Source organism: Chrysemys picta, chromosome 1, assembly GCF_011386835.1.
Source record: "Chrysemys picta bellii isolate R12L10 chromosome 1, ASM1138683v2, whole genome shotgun sequence".
NCBI lineage: Eukaryota > Metazoa > Chordata > Testudines > Emydidae > Chrysemys > Chrysemys picta.
Genome location: NC_088791.1, coordinates 198698213 through 198710842, shown reverse-complemented (window position 1 = coordinate 198710842; position 12630 = coordinate 198698213). Strand labels below are relative to the sequence as shown.

The following is a 12630-nucleotide window of genomic DNA, read 5'->3' as shown; positions in this document are numbered from 1 at the left end:
GTTACTGTACTGAGACACATGATTGTAAGGACTAAGCAGTCTTGTAATGACCAGTGTTCATCTTACCAGTTAAAGTGGAGGTTTCACTAAAATTTGTATGATTCTGAAGGGCCACATTCTAAAGTAGCAGCTTTCTTAGAGTTTCATCATATCTTCAGGTGTGTCTCTTTCTGTTTTATCTGATAGTTTATGCTTGGGGAAACCATGTAGATGTCTTCACTTGTAAATGCAGTGAGGATAAGAACTGTACATTTTCCCTACTGTTATAGGCTACTCACATTTCATGTCTTATGGTGATTTCAGAGACAAACCAACATGGCTCTATAAATTTACATTGTGCCTCTCTGATCTCCTATAATTATTGAAATAAGTCAAATTAAATGGATAAAGGAGAACCAGAAGATATAATTTGGTAAAATTCTTTTGAAAGTTCATATTAAGTCCCTCACAGAAGGCTACTATGGAAACTATGTAGTCACAGAATGAGAGATGATGATCTGTTCTTAGTAAGAAACTAGTCGAGAGAGAAAACAGAAAATAGGAATAAATCATTAATTTTCAATGTGTAAAGAGGTTAATAGGGAGTCTGTCCAAAGGAATCTTTTTCAGACTAATGTAATTTCATACCATTATTAAAGGACCTGAAAATGAGTGTGAACAGTATGGTGGCAAAATCTGCAGATAAATTATGTAAATTAGTCAACACTACAGAAGAACATGAGGAACTTAACAAGGTCCTAACAATAACCTGGATGACCCCATCATGCCTGTTTCTGACACAGAGAGGACTCCCCACATTTGCATCTCCCCCACCTATGTGGAAGGGGAGGAGGAAGAGATATTTGGAAGCAGATCTGTAGCCCATTCCACTGAGAAGGGCTCCAACACCATCTCCTCTAAATGGAACATTTGAGGAGGACCTCTAAAAGGAATCCTATCAGAGCTATCCTCCCCTATAGCCTCCTTCTGTGGATTTCGGTGGATGATGAGGATACTGGACAAGACAATGACAGATTAAATTCAGCAAAGACAACTCCAAGGTAATGCAAACTGAAAAGAACAATTTGAGCTAATCATGCACACTGATTGGCTCTAAATTAACTGAAGCCACCGTTATACAAGGCACTGGTGAGACCTCATCTGGAATACTGTGTGCAGTTCTGGCCTCCCATGTTTAAGAAGGATGAATTCAAACTGGGAAAGGTACAGAGAAGGGCGACTAGGATGATCCGAGGAATGGAAAATCTGTTTTATGAAAGGAGACTCAAAGAACGTGGCTTGTTTAGCCTAACCAAAGGAAGGCTGAGGGGAGATATGATTGCTCTCTATAAATACATCAGAGGTATAAATACCAGGGAGGGAGAGGAATGATTTAAGCTCAGTACCAATGTGGACACAAGAACAAATGGATGTAAACTGGCCATCAGGAAGTTCAGACTTGAAATTAGAACAAAGTTTCTAACCATCAGAGGAGTGAAGTTCTGGAACAGCCTTCCAAGGGGAGCAGTGGGGGCAAAAGACATATCTGGCTTCAAGACTAAGCTTAATAAGTTTATGGAGGGAATGGTATGATGGGATAGCCTAATTTGGGCAATTAATTATCTTTGACTATTAGCGGTAAATATGCCCAATGGCCTAGGATGGGATGTTAGATAGGGTGGGATCTGAGTTACTACAGAGAATTCTTCCCTGGGTGTCTGGCTGGTGAGTCTTGCCCACATGCTCAGGGTTTAGCTGATCACCATACTTGGGGTCAGGAAGGAATTTTCCTCCAGGGCAGACTGGCAGAGGCCCTGGGGTTTTTTCGCCTTCCTCTGTAGCGTGGGGCACAGGTCACTTGCTGGAGGATTCTCTGCACCTAGAAGACTTTAAACCATGATTTGAGGACTTCAGTAGCTCAGACAGAGGTTAGGGGTTTATTACAGGAGTGGGTGGGTGAGATTCTGTGGCCTGCGTTGTGCAGGAGGTCAGACTAGACGATCATAATGGTCCCTTCTGACCTTAAAGTCTATACTCTATGTCTATGAGGAAAGACTGAGTTTCCTATATTGTGTATTGTGTATAACTAAAGAAACATATCTGTTCATTATGCAGTGGTGGTAAAAAAAAAAAAAATTATGTTAGGTTTTATTAAGAAAGGAATAATATAAGAAAAAACATAATGTCTTTATATAAATTGGCTGTACATCCTCATTTGTAATATTGCACTCAATTCTAGTCAGCAAAAATATAATTCAATTAAAAAAGGATAGAGTAGAAATAGAGAAGGTTCAAGAAGAGCAACAATGATGATTAGAGGCATGGAAAGACTTCCTTGTGTGAACAAGAACGTCTATGTAGTTTAGACAGGAGGTCAACAGGTGAGCTGAATCAGGTATATAAAATGCTTAATGATATACAGGTCAACCATGTTCTCCTATTTACTCTCATAATGAACTAAGAAAGTGGACACCCAATGATATTAACTCAAGGCATAACTACCTTGTGGGATTCATTGGTGCAAGATATGGCTAAAAGAGAGCTTTGTAGGATTCAATAAAGAAACAGATATAAACAATGTCATCTGCAGTAAGACTAAATACGGCAGATAGTTATAAGAGATATAAAACCTCATTTTTCAGGGTATAAACCAACCATTAATTGTCCAGGGTCAAGAAGAAACTTCTATGGAATTATTAGTGCATAATTATTCCTTATAGGATTTTTTGTTTATTAAACTACAACTTCCTCTGAAGCATGTGGGCCACTGACCTGATCCAGTATGACTAGTAGCAGTACCAGTAGTACCAATACTTTCTATACAACCATCCATGTTTTTGTGTTCATACACAGCAAAGTAAAGGAAAAAAAAAAAAAAAAAAAAAAAAAGATATTTCTCCTGCCCTAGGCAGGCTAGCGAAGAAAATATAATGAAATTTGCCTCCATCTGCACACTGCCTGTTAAAGGAGGAGTTAACATGGTACCAGCTGCAAGGAAGCTGCTCACCCCTTTATTTCAACTGGACGTAGAGGCCATTGTCTTATTCCAGCAGATTGAATTCCAGGCTCATTGGTGCACAAGATAGCAGACACACACCTAGGAATCAACAAGGAAAAATTCAGATGGAAATAATAATTTGGTAAATAGCTTATCAGCTGGAAATGAATCCGCCCCACCCCCAGAAAACAGAGTAATAAAAACAAGGGTTATAAAAAAAAATGGTAAGATGTTTTTTCTACCATTTCTATTTGCTGGGGGAAAAAAGGATACATTAAAAAAAGAATAAACTGCCCAGTCTTTATTGTTGACTTGCCCTCATCTTACAACCTCCAATGTTGCTTTTGCTAGTGCTTGCAAAAGAAAGCAAATATTGTGACTGCTGATCTTCTTTCCACTGTATGTGGAACCTTTGTATTTTACTCTCTGGATCAACATCCATTTGCTTGGGCAACACAAGGCAAATTCCAAAATAAATCCAGTGATGGCAAATCGGAACAACTGTGTACTGTCTTAAAGAAAGCTCTTCCATATCAAATTAAACACAGAGTCAAGAACTATTAATCAGCTTTTTTTATATCATTCTTAATTGTACTCTCTCAAAATACTACATGAAAAAATATGCAGAATGTAATGTTAGGAATTATTCATCCCATATGCAGAGAGCTAGTAGGTTGTATTATAGGTTTACACAGCAGTTTAAAAAGCCTTCTTTAAATTAGCACTTAATATTGAATTGTATTTGACATTTTAAAACTAGCATAAAACTGATGCAGAAGTTATGAAATGTACTCAGAAAATATGGTTCCTGAAAACACTATTGAAAAATGACAGTTAACCCAGGAGCAAAATTTATGGTCAATAAAACTATCTCAGGGGAATGGTCAAGATGCTAATGCCACAGAGAGGTCGAGCAGTGAAACAACAGCTAAAAAGCAGTGATTCTTTAATACACAGTTGTGATTTAAAATAAAACTATGTATTCACTTATTCAAGACTCCATATTTCTAATCATAAAGCAATTTTTCTAAAATTTAGTTAGAATGAAAAAAGACAAACGCCAAATCCAAATTTTGAAAACTGAATTACAAATGGTTGGATTTGAGATCTAGAACTTCAGTTGTGTTCAGTGTAGAACCAATATCTCAAAGGGCCAGTTTTTTATTCCTGGGATAAACTATAATGAGGACACAGTGGCTCACAGTACTTTCTCCCTTATCCACCAAAGCCCCACCTCCCCCAAGCAGCTGGACACCCCTTGTTTTCTGCAACTCTCCACTGTTGTCTTTGTGGAGAGAGATCCTGTGGCCTCAGTACTGCAATTGCAGGCAGTATATCTGGGGATTACTACGTTTGTAGATAAATCTCTGATAATTTTCATATGACTTTACATTGTGCCTCTTCATATAACCTTGTAGTGGGTCTACCCACGTGTGACCTCTGTTTTCATGAAACTTTGTATCAAAGCCTCATATAGAAATCGTGTATTGATGAGCCTTGGTATATGGAAACTTTGTATCAAAGTCTCATGTAGAAACTTTGCATTGCTCTTGGTATAATGTTATAGCCTCTAAGGATAGAATAAGATAGAAGGAAAATGTCTTTTTGCTAGCAGTAGAACAAGATCCTCCCCCCGACCACTCTTAATCAATTGTCCTGTTGAATGAAGGAGGTGTGAATGAGAAAGGCATGGAAGGCAGCACCTCCAGACAGTCTCAACCCTTGGAGAGGGGCTGGGAGCCAGACAAGCAGACATATTGACAGCCTCGGGGGTTAGAAGCAAGCACCTTCTTCTGGAAACACCCTCTTTGCAGCATTGGGACAACACCCAGAAGAAGGAAGCACAAAGGACCAATGGACACAGACACATATTTTGAATGAGAGGGAAGATGCTATAAAAGTGAGGTGTCTTGCAGAGGACCCCAGGTCTCATCTTGTCAACATGGGAGCATCGATCCGGACCGGCAGAAGTCCGGCTCCACCCCTCCCCCATCTAACTCACCTGGCCAGTGTAGTTAAGGGGAGCAACTAACTGGTAACAACAAGACGGAGTGTGCTTGTGTGTGTGTGAGTGTACTATATATATATATCTCCTATGCATATGATACAATGTTAATTAATACATGTATTAATAAATGTGGCATTTTGCCTTTTTCCCCCTGAAAAGATCCTGTGCAGTACTTTAAGTACAACACATTAGCTTTATGAATGTTATCGGTACATGTTATATGTATTGTTGTGGGCTAGGGATTGTATTCTACTCTATGGGGGAGGGTTAACACTGCTCCTCTAGGAATTAAAAACAGTCCCTTGACCCTCCCTCATGTAAGATACCAAGTGTAAGCAGAGAAAGGTGCTTAAGGAGGACAGGACCTAGGTGGAAGGGTGCTACTGAAGTGTGGAGACTGGATGGGAAAGGATGCTGTGGGAGGAAATTGTGTTAGTCTGGATGGGAGGGAATCACATGGGGTTGTCGTTGTGCAGTCCTCCCCATGAAGATACTTGAGGCATTAGCAGACCACTATGTTTTCCTCCAGAAGACATCAGATGAGAAAATGATGGAGGGAGGGTTGGAGGAGGTTTGCATGTGCTGTCCTCTTAAGGATCTTTTTGGAGATAAAGGGAGTGGGGGGGAGAGGAGACTGGAGTGCCACAGGAAATCATGGGGCCTCCATAGGTTGGGACAGTGTGAAGCCTTTGAGGTTTGAGTCTAATATTGCTGAGGTTTTTTAAAACTAATTTTATTCCTCCTAGAAATAGGGCAAGATTTAAAGAGGGTAAAAAGAGGGAAGGTATGAGCACTCATATAGAACAGATTGAGCTGTTGAGAAGAAAATTAAAGGAACCAAAGGACAAAGAGAATAAATTCTTTAATTGCCTAAACACCAATGCTAGGATCCTGGTAATAAAAGGAATTGCTCATTTTTTAAGCATAAATTCAGTCTAGTTGTTATTACTGAAACCTGGTGGCAATTAGAATGTTAAAATCAATGGTTACACCCTATTTAAAAAGGATAAAGTGGGCAAAAGGGGAGAGGGAGTGGCACTCTATGTCAAAAATAACATTACCTGTTTCTGAATCACTGACAACTTAGAATAAAATGATCCTGAATATTTATGGATCAATGTCCTAACAGATAAAGCACAAGATTGGGTATTAGTTGGTGTCTACTACAGACCAGCAAAACACACTAGGGAACAGGATGACCAGCTCCTTACACACTTACCTATAATATATAGGGGGAAATGCTACATGATCATGGAGGACTTCAATATGAGTGACATATTCTGGATGTCTCATGCTGCCAGCAATAAGATATCCTTGGATTTCTAAATAGTATAGATGACAATTTCCTAATTCAAGAAGTGTTGCATCCAACATGGGGGAAAACTCTATATAAGACCTCATCTTAACATAGAAAAAGGAGCTGGTCACAGAACTAAAAATTAATGGTAGCTAAGATACAAGTGATCATGACTTGATTATTCTGTTTGCACACTAAATATGTAAAGTCCAGACCAGTAATATATATACACATGGTACTTTAAAAGGGCCAATTTCACAAAATTTAACACACTTATAGCCACGTCAGGTGGGAGGAGGAATTTAATCAGAGAAATGTGAATGATAATTGGAAATCATTTAGAACACCATACTAAATGCCCAAAATCTCACAACTGAGGAAGAATACCATATTAGTTTTTGTTTTTAATCTACCTGGTAGAGGAAGTGAAGGCACACACACACATATATATTATATAAAAATGGAAAAAAGGAGAAGTTGATAGTAGTTAATATAAATCAGAAGCTAGGAATGGTATAATATTGATAAGGAAAGCAAAGGGATACAAGAAGATATCTATGACCGGAAGAGTTAAGGATAATATGGAGTTTTTTAAAGTGTATTAGCAACAACAAGAATCCTAACAATAGTATTGGCCCATTACTAAATGAAAATGGTAGATTTATCAGTAGTAATGCAAAAAAGGCAGGAGATGTTCAATATATATTTTTGTTCTGTATATAGGGGAAAAAAAGATGAGGTAGTTATATCATATGATAACATTCTTTCCATTCCACTAGTATCTCACAAGGATGTTAAACAGCAGCTACTGAAGTGGGACACTTAAATCAGCAGACCCACATAACTTGTATCCGAGAGTTTTAAAAGAACTGGCTGAGGAGCTCACTGGACCGTTAATGTTGATTTTCAATAAGTATTGGAACACTGAAGAAGTTCCAGAATACTGGAAGAAAGCGAATGTTGCTCCAATATTTTAAAATAGTAAACAGGATTACCCATGTAATTATAGACCTCTCAGCCTGACATTGCTCCAGGGCAAGATAATGGATCAGCTGATATGGGTCTTGATTAATAAAGAACTAAAGAAGGGTAATCAATGTAAATCAACATGGATTTATGGAAAATAGATCCTGTCAAACTAACGTGGTATTTTTTTTTATGATACTACGAGTTTGGTTGATAAAAGGTGTGTTGAAGTCATGTACTTAGAATTCTGTAATGCATTTGTCTTGGTATTACATGACATTTTGATTAAGAAACTAGAATGACATAAAATTAACATGGCACACATTAAATGGATTAAAAGCTGGCTAGCTGATAGGTCACAAGTAGGTGTATTTCTCATGGGGTCCTGCAGGGATTGTTTTTTAGCCCTATGCTATTTAACACTTTTATCAGTGATCTGGAAGAAAATAAAATCACCACTGATAAAGTTTGTAGATGACACAAAAATTAGAGGAGTGATAAATAATGAAGAGGACAGGTCACTGATACAGAGTGATCTGGATACCTTGGTAAACTGGGCGCAAGCAAACAATGTGCATTTTAATACAGCTAAATATAAATGTATACAACTAGGAACAAAGAATGTAGGCCATACTTACAGGAGGGGGATTCTATCCTGGGAAGCAGCAACTCTGAAAAAGAACTGGGGATCCTGGTGGATAATCACCATAACATGAGCTTCCAATGAGATACTGTGGCCAAAAGAATTAATGCGATCCTCAGCTGCATGAACAGGGGAATCTTGAGCAGAAGTAGAGAGGTTATTTTACCTCAAATATGGCACTGATGAGACTGCTGCTGGAATATTGTATCCAGTTCTGGTGTCCACAATTCAAAAAGGATGTTGATAAACTGGAAAGGGTTCAGAGAACCATGAGAATTATTAAAGGATTAGAAAATACCGTATGTGGTATAGTGATAGACTCAAGGAGCTCAATCTATTTTGCTTAACAAAGAGAAGGTTAAGGGGTGACTTGATTAGTCTGTAAGTACCTATAAGGGGAACAAATATGTGATAATGGGTTCTTCAATCTAGTTGGGAAAAGTATAACACAATCCAATAGCCAGAAGTCGAAGCTAGACAAATTCAGACTGGAAATAAGACCATTTTTTTTAAAAACAGTGACAGTAATTTACCATTGGAACAATTTACAAGCGTCATGGTGGCTCCTTTATCACTGGCAATTTTTAAAACAAGATTGGATTTTCTCTAAAAGCTGTGCTCTAAGACAGCAGTTCTCAGCCAGGGGTCTGAGGCCCCTTGGGGGGGCTCTGAGCAGATTTCAGGAGGTCTGCCAAGCAGGGTCAATGTTAGACTCTCTGGGGCCCAGGGCAAAAAGCCGAAGCCCCATCGTGCGGGGCTGAAGCCTAGGGCCCTGAACCTCGCCACACACAGTTCAAGCCTTAGCCTGAGCAATTTAGCTTTGTGGGGCCCCTGCTTGCTACCCCCTAATGCTGGCCCTGGTTTTTATATGCAGAAAAACAGTTGTTGTGGCAGTGGTGGGCAGAGGAGTTTTTACAGCATGTTGTAGGGGAGGAGGAGGCCTCAGTTCTAAGGTGCATACTATACAGGCTGTCAGACTAGATGATCACAATGGCCACGGAACCAATGAAAGCCAAAATGGAGACTATTTTAGCTTGATATGGTCAGAGAGAGTACAGTAACTTGGCAAGTGTAAAATACTGCATATCGCTATAGGTTAGGAAGTCAAAATCAAAGGCAGTTTGCTTTTGTCACTTGAAAAAGGCAAAGCACCACTGAGGTTTTGTACTAAAAACCAAAACAAGGTAACCTGAGCCGAGGCCCAATTCTATCAAAGAAAGCACACAAAATAATATCCTAGCATCTTAATTGAAGAATTTACATTGCACACTCATTCTCTCAATGCCTACTTCATCTATTAATAACACGAAGACCTGTGCACACCTTAACGAATGCATACATTAAAGATATTGTTTAAATCAATGAACTTACTAATGCAATAATACAGCAACATAGTGTACAAGAGTGTACTGTGTCACAAGGACTCACTCATTCCACTGCGGTTGCAGTGATTACTTGTCTCTGACTTACCTAAACACTACTGAGCATATACTACAGTTGTTCTGTGTTTGTTGTTTACAGGATAGCTAAAAATATTGTAATCTTTGTTTGTTTGAAGGATATTCATATGTGTCTATGGGATTCCCAGAGTATCAGCTTGCAAAAAGAGCTTGTCTACACAGGGAAATTGACTATCATATCTAGAGCGGAATAACGATTCCACTATAGCTATGCTGGAGTGACTTTGCAGCATGGCCATTCTATTCCAGAGTGTCACTTTTATTCCATAATAGTATGCCCACACAGGGGAGTTATAATAGCATAGCTATAGCAGAATAATTAGCTATAGCGAAATAACTGTTCCACTATAGCAGAATATTCTAGTCATTTGCCCAATGTAGACAAGCCCTAAGAAAGTCACTGGTATGATTTTCCATTACAGTACGAGGAAAATTTGATTTTATATAACTTTTCCCTTGACTGCTTTGGGATCCAATCAAGCCACTACCCCACACAGACATGAAAAAGAGTGTAAGGCAAAGTTAAGGTTTGAGTGCATCTTATCTTTCAAGAATGTTAAGTTGGAAATCAATGTTGGAAATGTTAAGTTTCTCAAACAAGGCACCCAAACTCTGCCCATGAGGAGACAAAAGCTTATTTTCATCATTTCTTTGCATGTGGAGTGTTAAAGATATGCATTACACAACACTGGATTTATGTTTCATAGAGACATCTTCACTGTTACTTTGTTACTACATTAATCTTTGCTTTTTTCTTGTAAGTAATCTAATGTAATAATCTGGGCATGCTAAATCTGCATATGGATCATTTTGTGTCTAGTGACACTTGGACACATGCCATCATAGAGACTGAGCCTATAAGGTACTGTGCATTTCACATGAAATGTTATGTGCCCTCAGCATTTGACGGGATTAGGTCCTTAATGATGAGTGAGTAAAGACTGCCTTCAATATACAGTTTGTCAAACCAGGAATTTGTAAAATTATTTTATATGTGCTACTTATGACTAACAATGTTGTGAAGTGGCACAACCATTGTATGATTAAATGAACCTTGTTTTTATGACAGGTTTCAGAGTAGCAGCCGTGTTAGTCTGTATCCGCAAAAAGAACAGGAGTACTTGTGGCACCTTAGAGACTAACAGATTTATTAGAGCATAAGCTTTCGTGGACTACAGCCCACTTCTTCGGATATCCGAAGAAGTGGGCTGTAGTCCACGAAAGCTTATGCTCTAATAAATCTGTTAGTCTCTAAGGTGCCACAAGTACTCCTGTTCTTGTTTTTATGGTCACTGTTAAAATGAAACTTTAGTATGGATGGATAAGGAAGTTTTTAATTTTCTTAATGCATCACTATGAAGGCAGAATTAAACAAGTTAGGATGCCTCATTTAAGAAGCGCAACCTAACTCTGCATTTCCTTTTTTTGTTTTTACATATAAATGTATACAACTTGAGGTAACATTCACTTAACCCAAATATATATGCCTGCAATCTCCATTTCACCTTAAAGGTTCTGTTTTTTTAAAAAGAAACCTTAAACTAGCTGGAGGAAGGCTCCTTTTTCCTATGAACTGAAGGGGGTCCAAAGATTGGAAGGTCTCCTGGAGGTCTGGAGTGAATGCTAGCTGGGGCAGCTGGCTACCAAGTCTCCAAATAACCAGTGTCCCCACGCCCATCTGGTGAAGAGAAGTCCTGTAACTCTACAAGGGTACTCAGAATCAGGGATCCTCTCCTACAGAACACAACAGTTCCCTTCCTCTCAGCTTCCTACTGTACACAGGACTTGGGCTGTCCTCCTAAATTCTGCAGGAATAGTGGTGAGGAATAAAGCGGACTGGAAGGAGACCTGAAGTTCAGAAGTGGAGTAGGGGGAGGAAAAATCTCCTTATCCCTCCTTTTGATCTCAAGGTCCCATGAAGGGTATCTCAGCCATAGGTGCCTCACTAGTCTCCAGGACCCATTTAGGGTTTCCTGGTAAATGAATTTTCCCTCACCTGCTCATGCCCACTTCCTTACGCCATGAACCTTAGAAAGCTTGTGGCCTCCTGTCAGTGAACCTTGGGATGCTCATCACAGCCCCCTATTTCCACTGGCTTTAGCAGCTTCACTTGGCCTCCAATTAGCCAAATTAGGTTCATATGGGACTAACATATGGTGCTTTCTGAATGGGTAGTTATTCAATATTTTATTTTAGCCTCATAATTCAGTGTGGCCCATACACTATCTACTGCACTTCATCCAAAGCAGCACAGAATAAAGAATTATTAATTTCTTAAAGGTTTTTCTGTGGTGCTCTCAATGTAATATCTTAGTTCTTTACAAACATTAATGAATTTATCTTCACAATATCCCTGTGAGATTCGATATTATCCTCATTTTAGACATGAGGAACTAAGGGACAGAGACCAATGACAAAAATGTCAGAAGTGTCTACTAATTCTGGGTGCTCAACTTGAGAAGCCCAAGACCTGGTTTTTCGAAGTACTTAGTATTTTATAGCAATGAGTAGACTCAGACTGGAGCTACCATTGACATCACTTGTAATCATGAGCGCTTCACACTTCTGCAAATTTGGCCCAAGATGTCTCTTGTTGGGCACCCAGAAAACAAAGCATACCCAATAAGCATCTAACTGTGAAAATGTTGGGTTTAGTAACTTCCAGAATCACAGAGGAACTACGTTCCAGAGGCAGGGATAGAATCCAATTCTCTAGTGAAGCATTCAATTGTCTTAACCACAAAACCACCATTTGCTCATCCTGCAGTCCCCTGCCTTATTCACAGCACAACTTCCAACTTCTGCAACAAATGAAGCAAGGGTCCTAAATACCAAAGCCTCATTCACTACAAAACCGATGCTTCTCTAGAGCACAGTCCTTGTGTGCACTGAATAAGTCAGGAGTCCAGTAGGTTTGGGATGGTTACATCCACAGCAAAGTCCTCTGCCATGAGATAATGGAGTAACCAGCAGCAGTAGAAAACTATGTGGACCTGCTACTAGAGGGAAATGAGACAAATTCTGGCAGTGGCTTTCACAACTATTTTGTAGCTAGCAAAGGAATGTTGAATCAAGAATAATGGGTTTAATTCCAATGTGCTGTAATGGTCAGAGCATCTTCTGCTCTTGTTCCCCCTAACCTCTCCCTATCCCCTTCTGCTCCCATTCACATCTCTTGGCCCATCCCTCCCCTGATGCCTCCACACCCAACTCCTGTCCCGCTCCCTTATTCCCTCTGTTCCCATTAGTTCCTAACCCCCTCATTCCTTTCCCCCTCTT

General features: G+C 39.4%; 1 protein-coding gene across 23 annotated transcripts in view; it reads right to left on the bottom strand.

The window, feature by feature from the left end:
- Window positions 1–12630, bottom strand: part of PKNOX1 (PBX/knotted 1 homeobox 1) — a 71834-nt gene that overhangs the window by 52270 nt on the left and 6934 nt on the right. For 10 of the 23 annotated variants that reach the window (XM_005310973.5, XM_065578074.1, XM_065578037.1 and 7 more), the window contains exon 2: window positions 2987–3076. The exons of 4 other annotated variants lie outside the window; for them this stretch is intronic. The gene's annotated coding sequence lies outside the window, so the exon portion shown is untranslated. Of the gene's footprint in view, window positions 1–2751; window positions 2859–2986; window positions 3077–6046; window positions 6108–7886; window positions 8140–12630 lie in introns of those variants that run through there. 9 more of the 23 variants (XM_065578000.1, XM_065578053.1, XM_065578096.1 and 6 more) reach the window with 5 other exon arrangements.